The 25,986-nt window shown below is 46.6% G+C and overlaps 1 long non-coding RNA gene across 1 annotated transcript in view; it reads right to left on the bottom strand.

The window, feature by feature from the left end:
• Positions 1 to 25,986, bottom strand: part of LOC118971647 (uncharacterized) — a 48,330-nt gene that overhangs the window by 9,038 nt on the left and 13,306 nt on the right. The window lies entirely within an intron of this gene.

Below are 25,986 nucleotides of genomic sequence, written 5' to 3'. Positions count from 1 at the left end.
GACAATATGACCGATTGATTGATTCCCAGACCCAGCACAATTCTCACTTCCATATTCATTTTCAGTGAACAGGAAAATCATGATTAGAACTTTGTGGAACAGATTGACTCCTCAAAGGATTTTCTTTCCTATAAATGAGATTGTGATAATGTGCCTACAGCGAACTTTCACAGTAAGAGACTGGATTCCAGAATTCCCTACTTTTTCAAAGCCCAGTCAAGAGACAATGAGAAGGCTTACTTCATGTCCTCTCAGCCAAAGGTTAATGTCTGTGAGCAACTAGGAAGTTAGTAAGTTTAGGCAGGTATTTGTGCACCACTCTTTCCCAAGCTAACTTTTCAATTAAATGGACTTCATTAGAACCGTTAGTTTTGAAAGATTTGTGACCCTGACCTGGCTTGGTCTGCAATACTTTGCAGATGTGAATGTAATTTGCATAATTCCATTTACACGTCTATGTCCTATAGTCTATAAAGATGTGAATGCCCCTGTTATAGGAAGCAGTCATAGATAGTATGGATTTTCTGATTGTTCTTCCCTTAACAGAGATGGTAACCCCAAGAGATGAATTCAACTTTGTCTCTTCCAACAGAGTAGAGCTTTGGGAGACAAGGTACCAGCTGGTCCCCATTGTTCGGTTCCTTGGGGCACAGGGTGGAGCCCACAGACAGCAGGAGGGAGTCAAACCAGGCTGCCAATCCTGAGGCTTTGGTCAGCAATGGAATAAAGGCTGCAGGCCAAAGAGGAGGTTGAGCCATGAGAATAAATCCCAATGTTGTTACCTGTTGGAGTGTCTTGATAATTGCCAGCATGCACTTGGCAATATGAGCCAGGGTCACTTATGTGAATTAAGACAATATAATACTTTGCAAATGGCAAGGCTCCAGAAATCTGCTCATCTCAATATGTTTAAATGCTCTGTTTAAAATGTGAAGCTCCATATATTAATATGGAATCAAAATGTATGATGTGGAACTAGCGATTATCTCACAACCTCACTGCCTACAGACAGGCTTCCTTCATTTATTCCAAGCAGACAAAGGTGTTTCCTCAGGGAATCCAAAGAAGGCAGGCCCACAGTTTTCCCAGGTAATCTTCCTAGAAATTTAACTGCGTTTACTGAAAGAAACTCCTCATCCTGTGTTTGTGCTTCCCAGTCTAAAATCACCAAGCTGATGTTTGCCCTACTTCCCCCATTTGGCCTTGAACCCTACTATGTTTTCCTAATGACCCTTTTCCATACGGCTTTTCTAATACAAATTATTTGGAATTTGACTTTCTTATTTCCAGGGACATCAAAATAGAGATTATACACTTTAAAAGTATATTTGCCAGACACTATGTAAACAGTCAGGTCTAAACTTGACTTAATTTGTTTGTCAAGCAGGAAGACCAAAGATCCCTGGCACCCAGCTCAGAACAGGGGCACAAATAGAGTGGAGAGATGTCCCATACTCAGTCCAGCTAGACATGAGCCATGGCTTAAGCCAGGAAGGTACACAGGGGAGCCTCCTCAAGACCTGTAACATGTGGGCTCTTCTAGGAGGCTCAGCACCTGAAGTCCCCTTCCAAATCCTTAAGGGTTATGGTCCTTAAGCCAAACATCCCGACGACACTCCCAGTGTCCTGCTCAAAGAAGGAGCTAAGGATACTGCAGTCACTATCTTCCCTCTGAAAAAATGGCTCTCAGTAGCATTTGTGCACTGCTACCAGGGCTGGGTTATTTCTCTAAGTCAACTTAAGAAACTTCCTATAGTGCTAGATTCCAGACTGTGCGTTTAGAAGAAGGAAGCTGCTTCCAGCCTCACAATCGCCTCCCCATCTCCCAGAGACCCCACCTCCATAAAGACACACACATATGAGGCCTCTGAAAAGTGCCTATTGGCCTCCAGAGGAAGTGTGAACCTGGCTGCAGCACTACCGAGGTACCATTTGCATTTTAAATTATTTTATTAGGGCAGGAACTTAGGAAGAGTGCAGCATGCACATGTCCAAGCATTCCCTCTATCGTACACATCCATCCACTGAGCAGAGTACCAGTAGCAGTACTAATAGTAGGAGCAGTAGGCGTGGCTAACAGCTACCATTGTTCTGACTACCTCACATACCTAACTTCCAAGCATCAAGTCCACTTTCTGACTTAAAACATTTTCCTTAATGTTTTTTTGCTGCTGCTTCTACCGACGCCAAAACAGAGGCTCAGAGATGCCTGGATGCATGCTCAAGGTTGCACTGCTCAACAGCCAAGGACGCAGGCCAAGCTCCACTTTGGTCCAAAGCCTGGGCTCTTGGCACTGAGCCACATCCAACCATTTCCCACGCGAGAACGAGGTGGATAAAGGCAAGTGGGTTCCAAGTCCAGCGTGTCAGTTGGCTATGTCTCCTTGGATGTAATTCATGACTCAAGGTACTTGGCTGAAAAAGAGCTGGCTTCTTCTGTGACTTTCTCTTTCCCTCACACTCAGTTCCTCTCTGAGCGTTCCTCTCTTTTCTTAACCCACATTTAGCATGTGAACATTGGCACATATTAATAATGCCCCCCACTTGCATCTCACTAAGGCATAACTCAAAATGCTCTTGGACATGTTATTCATCTTCCATAGCCTGTTCTCCCATATTGCCAGTTCCAGGTCTTTCTCCAGCCACGTAGAATAAATAATGCACTTCTTTTACAATTGAAAATTAATCTGGAGACAGAGGGTTAAGTCATACAGCATGAAAAGGACAGATCCTGGGGAACATTTCACCTCCTTCCTTATATTAAATGGCTTCACAATATGTTACAAGTCTGAGGGTGTGAATTGTAGCCCCCTGAAGTCTGAGTTAATAAAACAATCTGTTAAATCAAAAATAACAAAATAGGGGCTACTCTGAGTGGGGAAGATTACCAAACTACAGACTGTGTTCTTTAATAACAGGTTCTGCATCTCCAGATTATCTTTCATTTTATGAAGCCAGGCACTTTATAAAACATGGATCTCGTTAACAGTCTACTTCCTCCACTGGGAACAATCCTACCCTCTTCTCTGCCCTCCTTCTCCCTCCCCTGGTTGACCTCGCTCATACTGTGGGGCTCAAGTCAGCTCTCATGCCCCCCACAAGTCTGCTGGCTCTCCACATCTGTAGTAGGGGACCCTCTGGGGTCCCCAGATCTCTGTATGCATCCCCCCATCACAGCTCTTTGAGACCTCCCCCGTAGTCCTTCCCACCCCTGCTCCTCACCAGATCCTAGGAGATGTGCACGTCCATGAAAATAAACCCCCATGGGATCATCCAGCCAACGATGTGACCTTGAAGTCCATGACTCTCCCTGACTCTGCCCTGGGAACACCCATTCTCATGGTCACACCCTGGCTTTTGTCACCATCAAAAAATCTTGAACTCCAATATTCCACTCTCTGGCCATATTGTCCTATCCTCTGAGTTCTCTCATATCTTTATTCCTGCTACACTTGCTGCCTGCCCTCACAAAGTGTTCCAGTTTCTTGTTGTCTGTTTATTTATTTAGTATTTTTTAACCAGCAATGCTTTTCCTTCCCTGCCAAGCCTACATCCCCAGATGGGTTATCTGAACATTCCTCTGTCTGCTTACCTTGTATCTCTATGTTTCTACCACATTGCTCAGGGAAATCCAAACTCTGAACTCACTGTTCCAGTCTCCCTTCTCCAACCGTATGCCCATCAGCTACACATTGGCCAAAATCCCAGGCAGCTCTCGGGGTCGGTTCCTCTGCATATTCATGGCTTCAGAATTCATTTGAGCCTCTAGCACCACCCACCAAACCTTTGACTTGTCCTTGGTCAGCACCCTCTTCCAATCTCTGCGATAATTATTCCAAATGTTTGCCATTCTGTTTCTATCCCTTAGATTCCTTTCTTTCAGTGGATAATCTTTTCTTATCCTTCATCAATGAAACTGAAGTTATGAAATGTCATCTCCCCCATCTTCTTTCATCCATATCAGTTTTGATTCATTCCTTCCATCCTCAGAGGATGTAGATCCTTCCTCCCATCAACGGTCAGCCTTCCACCTGGGACCTCGTGCTCTCTCCCCAGACACTCTCTCTCCCCGAGCATTTCTCCATTCTCTAGAGCAAGCTACCCCACCCTCTCTCTCTTCCATGGGGAACTTGAAAAAAAAACACACAAGGCAGCATCCTAGCCTTTAAAGAGTTTTAAATCTGCTTGGAGAAAGAAAACTGAGAGACATTAGTCCAAAGAATAAAGCAGACGGGTTAAATCCCCAGCCTCATGAATACAGTCTCATGAATCTACCACTCAGTCATCAAAAGCCAATACTGGAAGGGACTCCAAGGTCATCCGATACCCCTGTCCCAGGCAGGCATCCAACTAAATGGACCAAGAAAGACAGTTGTCTCACCTCACATTAAAAAATCTCCAGAGACAGAAATCCCAACAAGTTTCCATCCCAAATTGGCAGTTGCACTGCCCTTAGGAGCATTCAGAAGGGATATACTTTGATAGTGAGCCAACCCTTTCAATTTTCTCCTATTTCTTAAAATGCCTCATTCAAAAGGACCACAAGGCAATCAACTAAAATTACTTTCTGGAAATGAATCATGTGAAACACTGGGAAAGTACAATCAGACTATCAGAGTTACAATACATCAGTTTCTTTTTGGAGGGCTTGATGGCCTTTGGGGGATAACCTAAAAGAGTAGGGTGACCTTTGCCTGGTAGCCAAGGGTAACCTGAGCACTTCTAGAGGGCCACACACACACACACACACACACACACACACACACACACACAGGCTTATTGCCACAACCAGAATATCTGCTGTCCCTCCCTCCCTCTGCTTTTCATTTCTCCCTGGGGGGTTCAGTCTAAAGCCTTGAAATTTGCCTGGCCTGCTTGTTGGAACTCATCCAAATCTGTCCAGTGACTGACAGATGCTTTGCAACAAGGTCATTAACCCTGGACAGTCAGCAGAGCCCAATGCAGGAATCATTCGGCAGATGCTCTCTGTCGGCTATGGAACAACTCCATTTTTGCTCCAGCCTACAGCATCACAGATAGACACAGACAGACCCCGGGGCTAAGAGCGAGGACCACTGCACAGGGGCAGCCAGACTGCCCCAAAGAAGAGTCCTGCCATTGAATGGGAGACCTTCTGTAATAGTCATTAGTAAAGTAAAGCCATGTTTTAAAGTTCCTGCTTATAAATATCTCCCTATGATATAGCCAAATTTCATGTCCAAGATATATATCCCCAAATTTTCCACTCTTAAAATAGTTTTCCTTCTTGGAAGGATTTAGCCACTGAAATGCACAAAGAAGCCAGTGTGGTGGTGTATTTCAAAGAACAGGCGACAAAATTAAGGATAGGACTGAGAAGCTAGACCTGTCTCCACCACAATAAGTGAGTTCTGAGTCCTCTATAACTCTGACCACAAAACAGAAAAATTAACAACTGGGAACTCAATGCAGATAACTGGAAGGAAAGCCGACATATGTATTTATGACATTATTACTTTGCATACTTATAAATTGGACTTTGTTTTTAATGAAAGGAACTAAAATAAATTAATGACTTAATTTATTCATTTATAATCATCCTTCCATCAACTTCAAGAAACATCGTGGCATGGAAGAAAAGAGTACTGTATAGGGAGTCACTTAACCTCATTTCACCAATAAGAAATCCAAGTCCCACAGAAGTTAAGTGACTCAACCAAGAGCTCACAGCTTCACAGCTTTGAAAAAACTAAGTCCAAATTCCAACCCAGTTCTTCTGATTCCAAAATGTGGCTCATTCTCTATAAAAGGAAGTTGCTACAGGTTCTGCATAGCTTATCAGACAGACTTGCCAGTTATTGCCTCTCCCAGAATATTCTTCCAAATTACAATACCACATGCCTCTTGCTGAGCAAACTCTACATCAAATTTAAAGTCTCTGAAGCTTTCTAAGCTCCACCAGCTCTATCAGGTCCAGTACCTGCAGCCTCAGTACTGAATATATGTAATTCTATAAAATTATTTGCATGTATGACAGCTATTCAAAAAGAACAGGACTCAGAGGAATTCCTGGTACAACAGGTATAGTTTGGCAATTTTGCTGGTAGCTCAGTATCCTATTAGAAATGTGTATTTCGCATTAGCTATGACCACTTTCATGTAGTCTTCAAGAAAAATGGCCACTTTTCTAGACTACAGTGGTTAAATAAAGAGTTCTCATAAACAGAGTTTCCAACAAAGTACTTTTGTATAGACGTAAATCATCGGCTTACTAAAGTTTACATGAAGTTCTTTGGTATTTGATCAACTATTAAAAATAGGGTTAGAACAGTGTTGTCCAAAACACACACAATGCACACAATTTTAAATCTTCTGGTGGCCACAATTTTAAAAAGGAAATAGTGAAAATTTATTTTAATAATGATTTTCAATAGGTGAAAATAATTTTAATAACTCAATATATCCAAAACATTGTCATCTCAATATGCAATCAACATAAAAATTACTAACAAGATATTTATATTCTTTTTATTTTCATACTAAGCCCTAGAAATCTGGACAAGCCACAGTTCAAGTGCTCAATAGCCACACGTGGCTAGGGGCCACTGTATTGAATGGAGCAAGGTCAGAGGCATCTGCTCACCCACAGGGAGGCTCATGGTGCCTTTTAGGGGAAAAAGTGCAAGATAGAAGATGTTAGGAAGTAAAAGTCGTGATCTACATGTCAGGTATGGTTGTGTGGGCTTGTATGAGCAAAATGAAAGAGGCTAAACAGTATATACATCAGGGATTTTTAACACTGGTCATTTCATGAGTATAGCATTTGTGTGGGCTGGGTAGTAGATCGGATATTACTAGCTATTTTACATATGTCTTTGTATTGTTTCACGTATCACAATGACCCTGTATTAATTTTGTAGTTTTCCTTAATCTACTAATAGAGTGGCCAGTGGTCAGGGGAATAGACTAGGGGGTGGAGGGAAGAGACAAACTTAGTTGATAGAGCGATCAGGCAGGGCGCCAGCTTTCAGGGGGAAGGGAAAGTAAAGAAATTTTAGATCTTACTCAACACACATAAAGACAAAACCAAATTTGTTTGGAGATTTGGAATATAATAAATTGTCCTTCAAATCTTAGAATCAAAGAATATTAGGGAATCGGAAGACACCTCTTCCTGCCACCCCAATGAAGGAAATCTTCTACCTCACCTTGACGGGTGGACGCTTGATGTCTCAGCAGGTAGAGTCAAAGCTGAATTGGTCAGGAATCCCATTGCTTCCCAGCTGCCGGCCTTATTGACCCATGTTACACCCCACATTTCAAGGAAAGCACCAGAATTTAAAGAGTCAACTAATAACAGAGCAGAAGTGGTAAGACAGAGCTCCAGTGAGACCAAGGCCACAAGCCACTCTGAGGAATGGGTAGCAGACAGCAAGGTACTTCTGAAGGTAGATGAGGGTCACCCAGCCCAAGCCTGCCCTGGCAGAGAAGGGCCAGGAACTGGCTAAAGAAAGGGGTTCAAGGAGGTCCCAGGGTAGACCCCAAAGATCACACTCACCACTACCCGTGACAATTCTGCTGCTTCTCCCTGTAATTCACCAAACTGTGGCATAGTCTTTGCACAGTGGGAGAGTGACATGGAAATCTGTGCCAACAATCCTGAAAATACCAACAAAAAATATGCCCTCTTACACACAATTGACCACCTAGATGATTCAGGGAAATTACCTGCAAACAAGAGTTGGCTAAATATCTGGTTTTTCTATTCCACTTATGTTTGGAAAGCAGACCCCTTAAAAACAAGATAGCATGTGAAGCTTAAACTATTCTAAAATGTGAAATCTTAATTAAAACAAAAAAGATAGCATGCAACCCTTTCCCCACTCAGCTGGAATTCTACTCCATAGTCCTTTTCTGGATGATAATTCTCCATGTCCTGCTGTAATCAACATGAGAGACTGCCACTTGCAAATCAATTATCCGAGGGCCGTGTCAAATGATGAGCTAATGTTCTTCACTCTGGCAGACTCTCACACTAGCATATGTAAAAGAAACTCCCACCACAGAGTCTGAGACTCAATTTCCAAGTTCTGAATGGAATAAATCAACAGACACTGGTGATCAGAAACAAAGTCAGCTGTATGGTATCAAGGTCTAAGGAAAGAAGACAGAGGACATATGGATACAGTATGATGGGTGGAAATGGGTAGAAGCCATGTAACAGATCTGCAGCTGGCCGGGTGCAGTTACTCATAGCTCTCTGCTGCTTTAAGTCTCTCTTCCAGAAAAACAGAGAAGAGTTTAAAAGGAAAGTTCAAAACACAAATAAAAACATGCTCGATATACATTGTTTAGGACACCCACTTAGGGAAAGAGCATTAATTGTCATGATCCATCTCTTCTAGTGTCCCTTTGGTAATTAATGTCATTGAGACATGTTAAATCTTCCATGATATCAAAACTTGATGATTATGTGATTTATTCCAAATAGCCTTTGATTCCCTTCATAGCCCATTATGACTATACATCATACATTAATTTGTCCAAGTTATTGCATTTTTCTTTTATCTCAGACTGTGCTACATTCGAGGGAATAAAAGTTCCATAAGAGACTTTATGAAGGTTTTACTTGTATTTGCCCTAAAATTGTCTATCTCAGGCTTTAAGGGTTGTCTGTTATTGTGAGATTTGTTATCAACTCCATGTCTGTGCCGTGGTATATATTTATTACAAATTGTTATGTTGCACCTTCATAATTTTCTTAACTTCTAGTGTACCACTCTCAACTTAGATGTTCAGGATGGCTAGAAAACCAGTCCAGACTGGACTGTTTCTATTGTTTCTGCTTGGAAGATTTTCACAGTGACTAATTTCTCCTAGAAAAGACTTTAAGAGCCTTAGCCTCACTTTGAGTCCCTACTTTATGTCAAGGTATGAGGTCTACAAGGAACATCCAAGAAAGAATCTAAATAGAGGAGTGGTAACAAAAAAACATGGCACTTACTCAATAAGTTGCCTGCTAGACTAAGAGCATTAATCACCTGTCTCTAGCTCTTTATCTTCTTACCTCTGTAGGGCAAGAAAAATTTTTTCCTCTACCCTTCAAGGTTCTTTCGGCTGGTCTATTCATTAAATTGACACAAGACAGATTATCAGGAGGAAAACAAATTTAATTACATATGTACGGGAGCCCCATAAAGAATAGGAGACCCAAGGACAGGTTGGGCAATTGAGGCTTATATCGCATCCTGAGCTAAGGAATGGGATAGGGACCTGGGGCTTCAGAGGGGAGGAGGATGGTGATTCACAGGACCACGAGAACAGATGTTTGGTTATTAGACATTTCTCTGCCATACATATTTCAGATAAAAATTTATCTCTAGTAATAGCCCTCTCTGGGCCAGGTCCCTATCTAAATTCTTTTAGGTAGTTAGGGAAGACCTAAAAGGTTTTCTTCAGTCTGTTGGGTCTCGATTACCTTCAGCTCAAAATAATGCACATGCCGAAGTGCATTATTTCATTCCCTGTCACCTCCTACTCATCCTCTGGTTTAAGATGAGGTGTCACTTCCCCCAGAAAGCCTCCATGACCTCCCACGCTCAGGTTGGATGCCCTCATGGGCTCCCATAGCACCTTCTCATCATACTACATTATAATTCCCTTTTATTTATCTGTGTCATGTTCCCCAAACCAGACCATAACTCCCATGGCAGTCTCCTGGTTGGGGCCTCAGTACCCCAGCCAGCATGAGCCAAGGTTCCTCAGACCTGCAGACCAAGGTTCCTCAGAAGGAGCATTCATGCCATTTGGGGCTGGAGAACTCTTTGTTGGGGGCTGACCTGTGCATGAACAGGAGGCTACCCACTAGATGCCAGTAGCAACCCCCATTCCAATTGCCCAGCACACCTGATGCTCAGATTATGCCCAAACCTAGCACAGTGCAATAAATACATGAGGAAAGCATGGATGAGCCACTTTCTCATAAATGACAAACTTTTTAACTGCTCAACAGAACTACCTAATGTGTATCCTCAATGGGTTTATAACCCAGATGTGACCAAGTCCCAAATGAAACCGCCATCACACCATCCACTCCCCTTTGAGCAGAACCCAGCACTTGAACACATCCCAGGAATGGATCAAACTTAATTCATTAATAAAAATAAACGTTTTATTGAAGATAAAATCCTTCATGGGAAGGCAAAGAAGAATGTTTATAGTCTCCTACCACAAGCAAAAATTACCTTAAAATTCCCTGTATGCTTTTCCCTTCTTTCCCAGGAATTCTCCTCTCACAGCCCCTTCATCCCTCCTCTCTCCTCGAAGGCCCCCCTCCACTGCCTCAGCAGCCCCTCAGCTACTCTCTCCCTGCCCTTAGCTTCTCTCCATCTCCCTGGTTTCAGTAAAAGATTCACCCTAACTCACATCTGCCCCTTCACCACAGATAAATGCTTCACCTCAGAACCCACCCTCGTCAGAAAGCTGAACTGCACATCAAAACTAAGTAACCTTCCCCTGAAACCTATTTTTAGATTGCAAGTTTATAGAGATTAGAGATCATGTCCATTTACCCAACCAGAGCGATTCCACATCCCATCTACCTTCTCAGCCTCGACTCCTGAAAGATTGACTAAAAGATTTTTCCTTTTATTCTGAGGGTCCTGAAACAATCACCTCTCTACTCCGCTGTGGGAGCAGAAAGTGTTCTTACATATGTTTCAAGCACCTTGAAATACCTCCTACTAAGCAGACATGAAATATGAGTAATTGTCTCAGTCAAGGTTCAAGCACAGAGGCAGAACCAGTGGGAGCTACATACATTTACATACATTTAGAGATTTATTACAAGGAGCTACCTGTGCAGTTGTGGGGGTCAGCCCAGCACACCTGATGTGCCTCAGGCAGGGAGTCAGAAAGGAAAGATCTCGGTTGACCTGGAACTCACAGGCATAGGCGGACGCTGGCATCCAAAGGCAGAATTCCTTCTTTCCCTGGGGAAGCCTCAGCCCCACTTTTAAGGCCTTCCACCTGATTCAGTCAGGCCTGCCCACGTGATCTAGCTTAATCTCCCTTCCTTAACGTCACCTGATTAGGGGCATCAACTATATCTGCAAAACACCTTCACAGCAAGACCTAGATTAGTGTCTGATTGAACACCTGGGGATTATAGCCTAGCCAAGCTGATACACCGAAGAAGCCATCACACTGTAAGGAAAACGAGCAGCAGCATTTGTGGAGCATCTTGTGCTAAACACTTCACGTACATTAGTCCTTTACTTGTCATAACCACCCAGTGTGATGTTATCATCTCATTTTACCCAAACTCTTCAGCTGATTACTGGTTAAAATGTCATTGTAAGGCAGCAGCTTGTACTTTGACCCATTCTAGAGTTATTAAGGATGCACATTAGGTAATTCTGTACGAGAGGAAAAAGTACAAAGGAGGAAATATCTTCTCCAACATCTAGCAGGATGGGCCTGAGACCAGGCGCCTGGTTGGGGCCTCAGTACCCCAGCCAGCATGAGCCAAGGTTCCTCAGACCTGCAGACCAAGGTTCCTCAGAAGGAGCATTCATGCCATTCGGGATTGGAGAACTCTTTGTTGGGGGCTGACCTGTGCATGAACAGGAGGCTACCCACTAGATGCCAGTAGCAACCCCCATTCCAGTTGTGACTATCAAAAACATCCCCAGACTTTGCCAAATGTCCCTGGGGATGGAGAGATGGGAGAACAGCAGAATCCAGGTGAGAACCACTAATATAGACCAAAAGTCCGCACAGATGCCTCCTATGGAGGAAAGGGTAGGGGCTACAAACAACACAGCATTGCAAAATAGAGGGCAGTGGTCTCTCTCCAGGGAGCAGTCCCCTTTTGGGAATCCCACGCTCTCTTTCTTGCCTTCAGGCATATTCCGCTTCTGCAGCAGGTCCTCCCCTGAGCCTGGGCAGTAGCGATTTCTCCTTCAGATTCCCTGAGCCCCTCAGGTCTGGGAAAAGTGCCCTTCCCGCGTGACCCCCTCACTGAGGCATTCATTGCCTGGCTTCCTTGCCTGTCCCCCCGTTGGCGTATGTTCTGATCCAGCACCAGCCGGGTCTTACTAGGCACTCTGGATCCTACGCCTTTCATGGTGCCTAAGACTCATGCTCCATCAATGCTCTTTTCTAGGTAACAGTAAAATCTGAATTTTATTGATTGTTTTACCCTGTGCCAGGCATTGTGTTAAAAAAAAGAATGAAAGGGTGAATTGCAAATGAGGGATGCAGGAATGAATGTTGAATGGAAACCTAAAATAAGCCATATCTTATCCATCGTGGTCAGAATTGTACTGAATATCTCAATACTGAGAGTGTTCCTAAATATACTATGCAAAGACTAACAACTTTCAAAGAATTTGAACCCTATTGTGATATCGTGACATAATAAATGTATGCTCTGGTCTTCACCCACAGGTCCCAAAACCCTTGGAATTTCCTGAGGGATAAGAGCAATGTTATAACATTTTGTCTTCCATCCTCAGCCCCTTTAGAGCCATGATGGTGAAATGGATGTCTTATTATTCCTAACAAGCCCCTTCCCACCACAACTGGATTTATATTAATGAGATGCCTTTTGGACCCACCTAAGGATGGGGGCTGGTTACCAGGGTGTCTTGCCAACAGGTTTCAGCCCCAGACAAGTTCACTATGGATTCAATGAGACCAAAGAATGATGGGAACATTTGCTCCACGACCTGAGGAGGGGGCTGCACCTCTCTTGGAAGAACCCACGGTTGCCGAGTCCTTTGGGCTTTCCACCAGCTTTCAACCAGGTGGGGTTTCACCTGACGAGGGGCTGGTGCCTCCAGCACCGGCAGGGCCTCCACCCCCACGTGTTCGTCAAACCTCTGCTCCCCCATTCCTGAGGCTGATGGCTCCACTGCATCCTTCCCCTGCCCCACGGCACCCGGCAGCCTGCGCTCTCGTGCCGCTGCTTCTCATGCTGCTTTTTCTGGGCCCACTGCTCCTTCTCGTGCAGCTTCCTCTTGGGCCACCACAACATCCTTTACCATTTCCACAGAACTTCGCAGTGATGCCATTTCAATCACCAACAAATTTTCTCTCTCTTGGGGTGGAGCCCAGTCCTCCACCCCTTCCCAGTACCACGTGTCCACTGGGGGACACTTGAATGTCTCCCCATCCATAGGCACAGCCTGCTGAAACACTCCTCCCATGAGGGCAGCCTGCTCTTTTCCTTGGTGAACAATGAATCCTGCCGACCATTGCCAATTGTCTTGCCAATGGGTTCCAGCCCTGGACAAGTTCACTATGGATTCAGTGAGACTGAGGAATGACAATGAAACATTCTTGGGGTGAAAGGGTTTATACCCAACTTTATTCCCACAGTGGCAGGTCAATCACTAGAATCCCATCCACTCAGAGCAAGTCTGCAGGCAGCAAGCCAGGCTCTGCCTCTGGGCCCCTCTGTCCCCTGAAGCTGTCTCAGTCTCTGTCCTCAGCTCTCCTGCAGACTTGCAGCCATGCCACCGCGTCACCCAGAACACCGGGCAGAACTCTTTATAGAGATTTAATAATGATGTATTGCCCATACGTGTGTAGTAAGCACACTGACCAGGACCAGGTGAGAATTCTGGCCATAGGAACCTTTGCTTTATCCACACAGGGGAATCAGCCTGAATAGACAGCTGGAACTTTCAGCCCCACTCCTGATTTCCTAGGAGGGGCAGAAGGACTGGAGGTCACACCAATCAACAGTGGCCAATGATTTAATCAATCATACCTGTGTAATGGAGCCTCCATAAAAACCCAAAACAGGACAAGGTCTGGAGAACTTCCAGGTTGGTGAACCAGAACATTGATGTACCCTCATGCCAAGTCCAAACTTCATGAGGACTGAAGCTCCTTTGTTCAGGAGCTCACCCTATGTATCTCTTCACTAAGCTATTATGAGGAAAATGGAAGTTCCTATGGCCAGGACAGGATCCTCACCTGAACCTTAACAACTTGATGATCTAATTGGCCTGCTGCTAGGCTAATGTTTCTACACCCATAACCAATGGAGCTATTATTGACTGAGTCACTATAGAAAGAGCTCTGCCCCGGTGCTCTGGGTGGAAGCAGAGAAGGAGGTGGATTACAGACCTGCAGGCTTTTGGATGCAGATGTGATTCTAGTGCTCAACCTACCACCAGGAGAATAAAGCTGGGTATAAACCCTTTTACCCCAAGAACATTCTGTTGTCATTTCTTGGTCTCACTGAATCCATGGTGAACTTGCCTGGGGCTGGAACCCTCAGGCAAAACAGCTATTTTGTTTGTTTGTTTGTTTGTTTTTTGAGAGGGCATCTCTCATATTTATTGATCAAATGGTTGTTAACAACAATAAAATTCTGTATAGGGGAGTCAATGCTCAATGCACAATCATTAATCCACCCCAAGCCTAATTTTCGTCAGTCTCCAATCTTCTGAAGCATAACGAATAAGTTCTTACATAGAGAACAAATTCTTACATAGTGAATAAGTTACATGGTGAACAGTGCAAGGGCAGTCATCACAGAAACTTTTGGTTTTGATCATGCATTATGAACTATAAACAATCAGTTCAAATATGAATATATGAATATTCATTTGATTTTTATACTTGATTTATATGTGGATACCACATTTCTCTATTATTATTTTTAATAAAATGCTGAAGTGGTAGATAGATGCAAGATAAAGGTAGAAAACATAGTTTAGTGTTGTAAGAGAGCAAATGTAGATGATCAGGTGTGTGCCTGTAGACTAAGTGTTAATCCAAGCAAAACAGCTATTTATTCAGATTCCTCACTATCCTTAAACCAGCCATCTACTGAGTAAACTGGTTTCCTGAGTTCTATGAATCCCTGTAGCAAATTAATTTGAACCCAATGAGGGGGCTGTAGGAACCCCTGATCTCTATGTAGCCAGTCTGCCAGAAGCATAGGTGGCAACCTAAGCTTGCATTTGGCATCTGAACTGGAGGGAAATCTGTGGGACTGAGCCATTAACATGCGGGATCTGACACCATCTCCAGGTACATGGTATCAGAACTGAGTTGAATTGTAGGACACACAGCCAGCATCTGAGAATCATTTGTTGGTGTGGGGAAAAAAACCAGCCTATTGGAATTTGGTCCCAGAATTGCACCTATGAAATTCATTTTACATTAAAACTTTGGTGAACATAATTAGTCCATTGGTAATGACACGGGGGGCCATTTAAGGTATTTCCATCTTTAGTAGCCATTATTAGGAATATAAATTATCACCTTTCATTGGTGAGGGAAGAGTTGCCCACTATACAGTTCTTGTTGACAGAGCACCAGATGAACAGCCTCATCTGAGGCAAAGACATGGATTCAAACGCAAATTAGTCCACTTTTGAATGCCTGAACCATAGTAAAAGAATCACCAAATTTCCCCTCCCCTTAGAGACCATTACTATAGGTGCAAAGAGACATTTCTATTTGGTCCTTGCCTGAATTTTACCCAAGGGAATAAAATGTTATATTATTTGAGCCAGATCCATCAAAGCTAATGAGCCCTCTGCCCTTTATGGTTCTTCCTCTCCATCATGGAGTATTATCGGCGACCTATGAGTTCTCCTCTTCCAAGAGCCTCCCGGGGGGCTCAGCCACAGAACTCAAGCGTAACTGCCTCCCAGGCCTTTGTGCAGCCCTGAATCTCTGTGCAGAGGGCCATGCTGAGAATCAATTCATCAGATGGCTCTAAAGAGCTCAGTGCAATTAAGGATATGCAATCTGGAAAAGCCCCAAGCCCAGGCAATTTACCCAATGCTCCCCGTTCAGGTGTTCCAAAGGTAACTGGCTCAGCCCTGTTCCTCCACTGGCAAGAGGAGTGACCTAGAAGAGGGACAGGCATGCTCCTGTTCAGTACTCAGTGGCCATTTTGAACTTACAGAAGGAGGGCAGATGGAGACGTAACCTCAAATGAATATTCATAAGAAGAAAATCAATTATCCACCTTAAGTGCCACCTGCCCTATCAATCCAACTTAGCCCACAGCTGCGGGAGGCAGGGGTGCATATGGGCAAATCACAGGCTTCACCTCAAAGGCATTCACAGAGTCCAAGGGTCCAGTACCAAGCCTTGAATTTTTGCCACCTGACCTCAAAAGATGGAATATTCTGTGTTTGTGACCTTTAAAACAGGAACTAAAGCCATAGAAAGATGGTATAGTGTAATAGAAAGAGCAAAGCTTTCCAAGTTAGATTGGCCTGGGCTCAAATCCCAACACTGACCCTGCTCAGCTTCTACCCTTTAACTCTGATTAAACTGGACAGATGACCCAGACTCTGAGCCTCACTGTCCTCACACAATAGGGAGAGACACCTCCCTGTACGGGGTGTGGGGGTCAGGGCAGAGGGCCTCAGTGAAATAACCAGTACAAAGCACCCAGGCATGATGGGAATGAACCACCTTTAGGTCCTCCTGTCCCCCCAGGGATACTGGGTCATAGGAGAGAGACTGGAATCGTGAGTGTCAAAACCATTCAAACTGACTGCCTAGTGATGGATGAAGATGTGTGATCCCTAGAAGTTTATGACTGCACCATAGGACTTTTTAGAGACCCAAGACATATTTAAAGGATCTAAGCATTAGTATAAAATGTTTCTTTTTCTGACTCTTTTTCAGCTATTATCTTAAATAGTAGAGCTCCCTTGCATAGATCCTTTATTCCTGTATCCAGAGATACTACAAGGACAGGGCCACTGGGGTTTACCCGGTGTTAAAAAATTTAGAGGGCCGCAGAATTATAAATTGTGATTTCAAAAGGATTTTACAACGTGGCCGAAATGAATGGAAGCAGAGAATCAAGATCAAAGGCAGAGACCCCCATTTGCCCACAGGCCTCTTTGTGAGCTCAGGGACCCCCACCCCATGCTCACACCCCCTCCTCCTCCCCTGCCACTCCCCGGGGAGGTGAAGGAAGCTGGTATTCCCCAGCAGTACGAGATTCCCAACATTCCCGTGAAGCCATCCCAAAGTGGACTTGGGTTTCCAACAATGAAAATTCCAGCATTCAACATTCAACCCTTAATGCAGAAAGTGGGTGGGTGGAGGAATGGCAGTTTGAAAGGGAAGTCCTATGAAGATGACAATTTCTATTCCTGAGTGTTTGCAGTTTGTGCCCAGACTGCATTCTTTTTTGCCTGTCCTCTGTTTTCCCAGTTTGTCCATCTGAGCGTGTGTTTGAAAAAGGAAGGAGGAAGAGAAAGGATGGTGCGTTTCATCACCCCATCCCACAACACCTTGGCCTTTTAAGTCAAATGGTGCCAAGAGAGAATGGAATTATTCTGACTCAGGGCTGCAGAATAGCTTTCCTTGGCCAACCCGTAATAGGCAGCAGGTCATTGGAGGCACCTGGGTCCTTTCCTGCCTTTCACACAGCCAGGTGGCCACCATCATTGCTATTCCTTCAAGCAGCGACACACTGCCAACAACCCAGAGCCTTCTGTAACCCGAATTCTGCTTTTACATCAAAATTTCTCACCCGCCTCCCAGGGAGTGGGACAAAAGCCAGGCTCAGTGTTGCAGGCAGCCTTCAGCCATGCGATACACCTGTCCTCTCCCAACCTGTCTGTGACCTTAACACCCCCACTGATAGGTGGGGCTGCCCCTCAGCTGCCACTCACCCAGGACTACCCCCCAGACAGAAATGGGAGGCACAGAAGAGAGAGGGCGGCAAACGAGACCTCTCATGCATCCTCACGGCCTCTCCTAACCAGAAGGGAGAGGTGACCTCACCCCACGCCATCATCGGAAGCCTTAGGCGGTCCACACCAGCACTCACAAAACCTTGTACTTGAGAGTGGGAATGAAATGCAGATTTTCCCCCTCAAACCTGGGGTTGGATAGGAGTGCCAGAAAGGGTGGGTCAGCCTGGAAGAGGGGAGGGAGGGAAGGGAGAGAAAAAGAAAAAAGTTGATTCATAAAACCCTGCTTTTCGGGCTGAGCCCCCAGGCAAGTCTTTTCCCACACGTTCCTGACCGTCCTCCTCGACCACAGCCTGGCCTGACTTCCACGGGCTTCCAGAAAGCCCCAGAAGGAAAAGTAGAACTCCTTCCCTGCACCTGGCTGTCTGGAGGCCTCTATTCATCTCCCCCACACACAGCCTGGCCTCTGGCCTTCCCTGTGACCTGTGTGCCCTCCTCCCCGCCCCGCTGGGCCCCGTGGTCCTCGGGAGCTTGGCCTTCTGCCCGCAGGCCGCTGCGCTCACTGGCTCCGCCCACCCAGTCTGTCCCTCTGTCTGTCGCCGTCCCCACCCCATCCTTCAGAAACACCTGCCGACCCTCTGGTTCCGCAGAGGCGCTGACGGACAGGCTCTACGCAGAGCGCGAGGGGGGAGCCCACTAGAGCACAGAACCGGAGTCTGTCCTCGCCGCCCCCCAGTTCTCCTCCAAAACGTTTCCCTGCTGTTAGTATTCCGCAGAAGGCCCGATCGAGGTCACTGAGGGCTATGAGGACAAACAGGACACAGCAAACGAGGTCCTCACGTGTCCTGCTCCGGGACGCGGGGGCCCCGTGCAGCCGGCAGTCCCCTGAGCGGCCCTCGGGCCGGGCCCGGGTTCATCAGCAGAGCCTGCCCAGCTGGAATGGCAGTGAGCGGCTGGAGGGTGATACAAGGGGAAGGCAGGTGTGCCCCCTGCAGGTGCGACGGCGTCACTTCTTCCAGCTTTAAATCTACAAGGTGTGACGTCTAGGCAGACATGGAGATCTCCCTTATGTTATTTATTTTTGCTGTTGTTGATAGCAACTCTGGACACATGGCAGTGTGGGTTGCTGTATATATTCAGGCCCTGACAGCTCCACACACAACGGGGGAAATTCTCCCGTGCAGCCTGCAACCTGAAGCTGGGACAGAGCCGGCGTCCAGGCCCCCGCAGGAAGGCCACTCAGCCACGGAGGGGAAAAGGGCTCACTCGTCTGCCTCAAAGTTTCCTAGAGAAGTCAGGATCCTGCCATCACCTCCACGCTACCTGATCGGACGGTGAACAATCCTATTAATGTTCACCTTCAGCCAACGGCACCTGGCTTTGTGAGAGGCTGGACAGAGACCTCATCATCCCGCCCCAACGGTCCTTCCAGGAAAGGAGATGGGGGATGAGATGTTAAATCCTGTGCCCCACACACAAAACTAAGACGATTCAGAGATAAATCAGCTCTCGGGACAGTGCCTCCGCATAGCATCTACCACACTAACATGCCCTTCCCTCCCCCTGCATCCCTGAACTGTGGTCTTCCTTCCTCCTCCCCACTCCCCATCCCAGGCCTGACCCCAGGGCAAGTTCTTCCCCAACACCCCCCACCCCGGTCATGGAACCCTCGCTTTTGCACACGCTGCTACCTCTGCCCGGAATGCCCTTCCTCCCTCCCCGCCCTTCTGTACAGCAGGAGATTCCTGCTTCCACGCTCAGCTCTGAGACCCCGACTCCCAGGCCTTGCTGACCACTCCCTCCTTCCCCACCTTGCAAGTCTCCCTTCTAAAAAGAGGCTACATTGTTTTGCAATTACATTATTTACATGCATTCTCCCAGGAGTATTTTATTTTGTTCAGCCTTATTTTCTTCATCTCTGTGCCCCAGCACAAGGAGCACTTTAGATTCATTGAATACAGCGACCAAGACCAAGATCTCTCTACCAAATGCTTCAAATCTTTGCTGAAACCAGCACTGCAGCCAAAGCTGTCTTCCTGCCCGCTTTTCACAGCAGGGAGCGGGGTCATAAAGGAAACCTTTTTAAACTGTGCTATGAAGCCAGGTATGGTAGCAAAACCCCTTAGTAATCCAGGAAGATCAACAAGCTGCCAAGGGTCAGAAGAGTGGAAATCCCCCTGCACGGTGGGATACATCGGATCCCTACTTATCAGCAGCGACATCCTCGGTTGTCTGGCCACGAGTCTGAGGACGCCAGGGCTGCAGCCAGCAACGCAGGCCCTACACCAGCCCCTTCCCTCTGAAGGCCCCGTAAGCGGAAGCCCCTCCCACATGGGGCGCCTGGGGGCGGGGCGACCGCAGACGGGGGTGGCCACGGGGAGCAGGATGCTTTATCAGACATTTTTACCCTGCTGGCTTCTTTTGCAAACTATTCTGTCACAGAACCTGGGGACACATTTCATAACCCACAAGAGCTTCAGCAGATGGAAAAGGGGGACAACTTGATCAAAGAATTACTTGAAATGGGGGGATCATAACAAAAGCTGTGGGTCTCTGTTACTCCATGTGAACATTGCTGGACTCCAGGCCCAAGGGCAGCTGCCTCTTGATAGCATAAGCCTTATATGTATGGGGCCTGACCACCTCCCAACTATTTCTTTTGGCAGAGATAGACTCCTATGAGGTGGGAGATCTTGACTGTATCCAGGGGGGAAGAAAAAAATATCAAACTTGCACCCAAACAAGCAAAATCCTTTGGTGTTTCCCATGCACTTGTTTCTGGCTACACAGTTAAAAACAGGAGAGGGATCATGAAGACTGGCAAGGTGAAAACAGAATGTGATCTGGAGTTACACAGCCCAAGGTTCAAATCTGAGCTCCACCATTTACTAGCTGTGTAACCTTGAACAGCAAACGGACGGACGCTGCTAAACCTCAGGTGCTTCACCTGTAAAATGGCCATGAAAACTGCAGCTCAGAAAGCTGACCTGAGAGATAAATAAAATAATGGCCACAAAGCATCTGGCAGATTTCCTGCAATGGACGAAGCTCCATAAATGGTGTTCCTTTCACTTCAACCCAGATTCACAAAGTGCGGGTGTTGTATGTGTACAAAGGGTTTCATGGTCGAGTAAGTTTGAGAAGAACTTGGTTAAACAAATTAAAACCCATTTCTTCTCTGCAGGACTTCTCAGAGCCTTTCACCTGCCAACATAAGCTGTGAATTTCTAAGAGGTGCTGCAGTCTTCAGGCTTCCCAGGCCACTGTGACCACAGTCCCTCTTCAGGGAACATCACTCAGGAGTGGTGCTCCCAGAGGGCTGTCGTTTAGGAAATACTGCTTTAAATTAAAGCAAACATAGCAATTCAATGTCATACTACTCAGATGACCCTTCTTCTGGAATCTATAAATGGCCACCGTGTACAAATCCACTCTAAATAGGAGTTTTTGGGTCAGCCTGTACCTTGCAGAGAAATTTTCAGCCATCTTATTAACTTTTCCACCCTCTATAAAGGAAGCAGGCTAAAGACTCCCATGCCCAGTTGGCAGAGTTAGAAACAGACAGCTGGAGCAGTTTAGCCAAGGAGCAAACCACCGTGGAAAGAGGGCATGGCCTCCTCAAGGCTGTGGTTTAACCCCCAAAAAATGTATTCTATTGTCCTTGTCACTTCTGCTCATCTGTTGTGGATCCTGGAATGGCATGAAATAAGCCAATACTGCTCACAAGTGGATTTCATCTTGCAGAGGAAGGGAATTAATGTGCACACTCAGTCTTCCCAAAACTATCTATCAGGTATGAAGAGCCACTCTAGACACTTTAGTCCAATAAAGTTCTGCCTAGAGACCTGCCTAATAGCTTTATACTTTAGTTTGTGGATTAGATTCAAGGACAGTTTATCCCTTCATGCAGATGAGAATGTCAGATGGCTCACCTTCACCACTGTCCCCAGAATCCAGTGGCACACTTAATCCCACCACTAGCAAATGCACAGTACAGTACCAACTTGGGGGTGCAGGGGGATTGGAGAAAAGAGCTTTGAGAATAAGGGTTAGTATTTCCAAGTTTCACCCTCAGAATCCCCCTCTCCCACCCTCCCACTTCTTCATTCCCCACCTCTGGGCTCCCTCCAGCTGCACCCCTCTACTCTAAGTGATACCCCAGCCTAAAGCAGTGCCCAGCTCAGTCACTGCGCAGAAGGAAGAGCCATCTGTGGAGCACCTACCCCGAGAAGTCCTGTGTGGGGATCTTCACACCAGCTCTGTGAAAGAGACTCCCCATTTAACAGATGATGAAATCGAGGTTCAGACAAGTGAACAGTATGCCCGGGATGCTCTTGCAGCATCACAGGTGGGGCTCAGGACAACGGAGGAAATGGCCAGCCAACTGCCCAGAGCCTGAAGTGGAGGGTGTCTGCACCAGTCATTGTTGGGGACCATTCCACAATCTCTGAACGTCGCTAAAAATGGGAAATGTAACGGCTCTGATATTGTAATCCTGCAACAATAATTTCTCTCCTTCACCAAGTGCTTCCTGTTTGCCAGGCGTTATTCTGCATGATTTCTATGTTACATATCTACTAGGCACAACACCCGGGTTACCTAGATATGATTCTTGTCCCCCACTTTACAGAGAGAAAACTAAGGTCCATAAAGGCCAAATGCCTTGTCAAAAGTCTAAGAGCCAGAATTCAACTCCAGGCAAGACAGCCTGGCCCCAGAGCCCACACAAACTCTAAGGCGTCAGTTTTTGCCCTGCTTATGCTTTCATGGCAGGGTGGACTTTCCCCCCATTAGACTGACGGCAACTTGGGTACAGTGACCAAATTCCATTCATCTTGTAGATCCATGTGTGTACAAACATATACAAACACCCTAGCACAATGGCACATTAATTTCCAATTCCCTACATTAATTAATCCCACACATTTTTCTTTTGTTGTGCTCCCATTTTATAGGGGAGAAATCATGTATTATTGGTCCCATTTTATAGGCAAGAGGTTACCTCATCTTTGCAAATAGGTTTCAGAATGCATCAAAAAAGGGGGGTAGGGGGGTGTCCACTTGGAACAAAGTGCCAGAAGCAACACCTGAAAATAAGCTCTTCAGAACTGAGCACTTTCGACCCTCAGGAGGAAGCCTAGGGGACAACCTGGGGAATGGCTCTGAGACAGTCTCCCCAGTGATCGCCAGCGAGCCACCAGCTGAAAGCCAGTCTGAGGAGCTTCTCTGTCGTGAAGCTTTGAGAAGCACCTGCTTCAACCCTGACTGCCACTAGACCCACCAAGGACCATGAAAAATGAACAGGTGCCCCAGCCCCAGCCCGATGCCGATTCTGTCTGTCCAGAGTGAGCTTTGGCAGATCAGCATCTTTTAGGAGCTCCCAGCTGGTTCTGACATGCAGCCAGGGTTGAGCCCCGACTTACTGAACTCAAAGCAGGAGGGATTTGTCACTACAGAGGCTGAAAGAACATGATGCGACCACAGCCCAGAGGACTAAGCCTCCCTTGGGAATGGTGTGTTCTCATTACGTTTCTCAAGGCCCCTTCACAAACAGGAGTATGTGACGTCTCTGCCCGGAGAAGGTGGAGAGCTGAGGTGAGCCCTTGCAGACAGAGGTCAGTGTCAGGTGGAGACTCTCAGCAAGTCACCAGTTCACCAGCTAAGGGTCCACTTGGCACCCACCAGCCCACCAGCACACAGAGGGTTCTGCTCGCAGGCCACTCCAGTACACGTGGCTAGCGGCCCACCTAGCACAGCCCACAGTGGGAACTCGGGGACACGCTCAGATGGCAGGAGCATGTCTGAATAGCTCAGTACAGGACACCCAGTGCCTACCTGGCACATATGAGGCTCCCAACAAACATTTGTCAAGTGACTAAAGAAATCAGAAACACTATACAGCCAGGGTTGAGTCCCGACACACTGAACTCAAAGCAGGAGGAATTTGTCACTAGAGAGGCTGGAAGAACGTGATGTGACCACAGCCCAGATGGTCCTACACAGGCAAGGATAGTCCACAAATTCTCAAAAAGTCCATGAGGCGGGAGTAACTCACATGACTAAGGCCACAGACATTTCAAAAGCACTCGTGACCATGTGCTTCAAAAAACAAGCACTGCATCAGAGCAACCAAGAGCTAAAGAACTATGTCTTTTTATGATTTCATCTATGGTACATAACGTCCGGGCATATGCCAAGCATCATATAAAAGGATTTTATGCACAATCGATTCTCAGCTTCAGAGGAACCCAGAAAAGACAGAAACCAGGATTAACTTGAATTCTACAGATGAGGAGAGGGCCGCTTATAAAGCAACTTGGCCAGGGTCAGCCAGCAAGCAAGGAGAGGGGCTGCCTGATGCCACGGCTGTGCCCTTCTCTCTCTGCTCCCCACAGCAAGGTATGAAATATGCCAAGTGAGAGACTTGCAGCTGCGGGTTGAATTAAAAGAAACAGAGTGTGGACATCCAAAGGCCAGACCCTCGGCCCCCCAGGTATGGGGAGTGAGGACAGGACCTTGTGCTTTGAGGGAGGCACTTGTAAACCCCATCAGTCCTAGCGGACGTGGGAGACCAGAATGGAGTCATCAGGGTCATCCAGCTGATGCTTCCTCTCCAGGGAAAGCCCACAGCCATTCCAGAAATGTATGATCAGTCACATCTCACCCAATCAGCTCATGTGTAGAACAGCATAATGTCCCAAGCTGACCCTTCGCACTAAATGGCGGACCCACGAGCACAAGGCCAGTCTGAGGCTCGCCTTTACCCACCCCTCAGTTGTCAGCTCCAACCTGAGGCCATTCCAGTTCTCCCCTAGTCCCTCCCTCCTCTTGCCCCCTCTTCTGTGTTCCTGGGCACCCTAGGCCCGTCCCTGGAACAGCCTGTGCACACAGTGCGGGAGTCACCCACTGAAGTCTCTGTCTCTTCTGCTAAGCTGGGACCCTCTGGGGCAGGGACCCATTAGGCATCGGTAGCTCTCCAACACCTTGCCCCACTCCTGCCACAGGATCAGCCCTTGCATGGGTAGTTGTGGTTAAAGTCCAACCATAAAGGCAGACTGAGCAACATTACCCAGGCCTTACGTGTCAGAAGACCTTTGTGTCTTTACACAGATTCAGCATAAGCTGTGAAAATCTACATCAAAATCCACAGGATCCATCTTAGGCCACCTTTCCTTTCCCAGACACAGGTCTGCTGAGACACCCAGGGCTGGCCCCACCGCTCCGCAACCCTTTCCCACAGGTTTCTGACCCACAGAGGCAAGATGAAGTGTGTTCAGCTCTGAGATGACTCTTCAATACACACACACAAATTGGCCTAGTCATCAGCACACATGAAAAACTAGACGTGGAAAAGGAAAATCTCAATCATGGGCCAAGGAGTTCGCAGGGCTTGTATTTACCCAAATTATTTTGGCATTATATTTGTCCCAAAGTCTACAAAAACCAAACTGTGAAACTCAGGAAACAGACAAGGTTAAAGCAAACCCACTGGGGCTGTAGTTATTTGTCATTACCACTCACTGCAGAGAGCTACCCAGAAATAGCCAGAGTCCCTGGGGTTCTGCAGGTGAGGCTCCAGGCACCACCTGCAGCCTCCTCGGGGAGGAGGAGGCAGCGAGCACGGAGTGGGCGGAGGGCGCACATGACGATGCAAAGGAAACAGAGCTCAGACCCTGTGAGGTCGGGTCTGTGCGATCGGGCTGCTGGTGGCAAAAAGGAGTCTAAGAGTATAAGATCCTGTCTCCTTTGCCTGGCTTCTGACGAGCCTGCCTGCCGTCAAAGCCCAGCTCACCGCTGAGGAGCTGCGAAACTCTGAGCAAGTTACTTGTCGTCTCTGGGCCAGTTTCCTCAACCACAAACTGGGAAATCGTGACCCCTGCGTCACAGATCCACCAGGAGGGTTAAGTTAATAAATGTATGTAAACGTGTTGGGACAGTGTCTGGCATATGTCAAGCATTGTAAGTTTGTTACCATCATTAGCTAGACTTTGGCTGACCTTCCCTCTTTCTCTTTTTTCTATTTTTTTTTTCACTTTTGCCTTTTGACCCCCTTCACCCATTTCTCCCACCTCCTACCTGCCCCTGGCAACCACTAGTTTGTTCTGCGTGTCTGTGAGCTTGGTTTTCCATCATTTTTTTCTAGATTTTACAGATAAGTGAGAGACACCTGCCTGACTCAGTTCTTTTAGCATAATGCCTTCCAGGCCCAGCCGTGGTGCCACAAACGGAGAGATTTCATTCTCTTTTATGGCTCAGGAACAGTCCTCTGTGTGTATCCACCACATCTTCTTTATCCATTCACCTGCCAGCGGAC

This window comes from Manis javanica, chromosome 14 (genome assembly GCF_040802235.1).
Source record: "Manis javanica isolate MJ-LG chromosome 14, MJ_LKY, whole genome shotgun sequence".
Lineage (NCBI taxonomy): Eukaryota > Metazoa > Chordata > Mammalia > Pholidota > Manidae > Manis > Manis javanica.
The sequence above is the reverse complement of the archived record's forward strand: the minus strand, read 5'-3'. Positions and strand labels throughout refer to the sequence as shown.